Genomic DNA, 1896 nt, shown 5'->3' on the forward strand with positions numbered 1-1896 from the left:
ATTAGCGTTAATAACCGGTGAAATCAATAGGGAATCGTTTGTACATCGCGAATTTCTTTTCCTTTCGTTTGTACATTCATTTTTCAATCAATTAAATGGAGATAAACAATTTTGATTCGACCCACCGATCAGCTGCTTACGCCGGTTCCTGTGTTATCGACAATAATGTGAAATGACGTCACAGTGTACATATATATTTATACATTATATATATATTACATTCCATAAATTGATATTTTGATAAAAAGCATTAAATTGAACGGCATAATATTTGATAAACGATGGATTATCCTGATTAGTAATTAGTGATGTGTGGATGTTATCGGAAATCACATTGCCATCAAGGATTTTGACAGCTCAAAGGATGTTAAGGTGGCTGTTATATTGGAATAATTATGATTTTTTGTAAATTTATTACAATTATATGTTAATCACGTGAAATTTTGATTTATAAATGCATTTTTCAGAATCGTTTTGATGATAATCCGAGGTTTTTTGAACACCCATTACAAGCGGCAGAAAGTGAGCTTCGATGATAGCTTCCTGGGGGACGAAGGTCAGGAGATATTCAGTGAGATGACCTTGTCTCTGAAGAGGACATCCCTGGCGGTAGTGCTGAAAAATTGAGCTTGGAAGAATGACGATCAGAACCTGAAGCACGAGGTTATCGATGAATTATCGACTATCAACGGGCCAAGAGGTATTCAAACCACCCTGAGTAGCTGGAGTTCTACTCGGCGGTGAGGAGGAGTCCTCAGGGCCTTTTCAGGTGAACAAAGTCCCAGATGATCCTCTGAGTGAGGAGGAATTAGAGGGGGTCGACATTTGCGTCAAGAAGGGACCGTCTAATGAGTTCATGGGGATTTATGAGAAAAATAATTCTTTAGAGCCATTCTCTCTGCCGATGAGATCCTCTGCCGATGAGGAACAGAACAGCGAAGGTAAAGGTGGTATTTTCACGAAGAAGAGAGCTTTTTCGTGGAGAAAAATCCGAGCCACAAAAAAGGTGATTATACGAATATCTCCATGTTCCTTAGGTCTCGAGATATTCAATAAGAATTATTGAATCCCAATTGGATTAATTCTCCTTTCCCACTGAATCTTTCAGTGTTGCTAATTATGGGTCTTATTTATACAGAAACAATCTGAGATGGTGGACACGAGTGCTACATACACGAGATGGATTTATTAGATCGCTCGTCCACACAAAATCAATTGATTGAATTATTCCAACTCAACAATATGACAGCGTGTATTTGAATTGAGATTCAAGTTTTTTCATTTGTACAATAGTGTTAGAAGTTCCAATCAATCGTATGTAGCGGGTAATTAAATGTTATTCTTGAAAAATAATGATTTTAGAAAAGTCGGCGTCCATTTTATTCAGGTGAAAGGTCTTCTATAAATTCTTTCAACGTCTCTCATCAGCAAATAATCATACAATAAACTAAATGAGTTTGATACAATGTATAAAAAACCTCCCATCTCTGAATCATACCAACAAATAACTATAAGTAATGATTCAATTATTACAAATAAACTCTCGATAAACGAGAACCCTTGACAAGAGGGAGCGCCAAGCGCCTTAAAAGCCCTCTTATCATCCTAATTTCCTCTTCCAGATTATCTGCAATGCAGTCATCAAAGTTCCTGAAAGTATTCACATCCAAAAATGGCAGTTTGATCCACAGAATCTCCTTATCATCCGTAAAGCTGGTCCCAAGTAGCCTCGTCGTTACGCCAATTGCATTATTCGAGCCTTCATCACATTCCTCACCATATTACACAAAAGTGCTCGTGATGCTCTCCAATTGTCTCACCCAACTCTGCTCCATGTTTTGGAAGTTCTCCTTAATGACCGAACAGAATTTCTATCCATGTGCCTCTGACAGACTT

At 37.8% G+C, this 1896-nt stretch overlaps 1 long non-coding RNA gene across 1 annotated transcript; it reads left to right on the forward strand.

Moving 5' to 3' along the window:
• The first annotated feature begins 182 nt into the window (after positions 1 to 182).
• Positions 183 to 1505, forward strand: LOC105267020 (uncharacterized). The gene is made up of 3 exons (XR_892211.1): positions 183 to 372; positions 468 to 1006; positions 1139 to 1505. It is a non-coding gene; the product is annotated as an uncharacterized lncRNA (long non-coding RNA).
• Positions 1506 to 1896: the final 391 nt, after the last annotated feature.

This window comes from Fopius arisanus, unplaced genomic scaffold, assembly GCF_000806365.1.
Source record: "Fopius arisanus strain USDA-PBARC FA_bdor unplaced genomic scaffold, ASM80636v1 scaffold00043, whole genome shotgun sequence".
NCBI classification, from domain to species: domain Eukaryota; kingdom Metazoa; phylum Arthropoda; class Insecta; order Hymenoptera; family Braconidae; genus Fopius; species Fopius arisanus.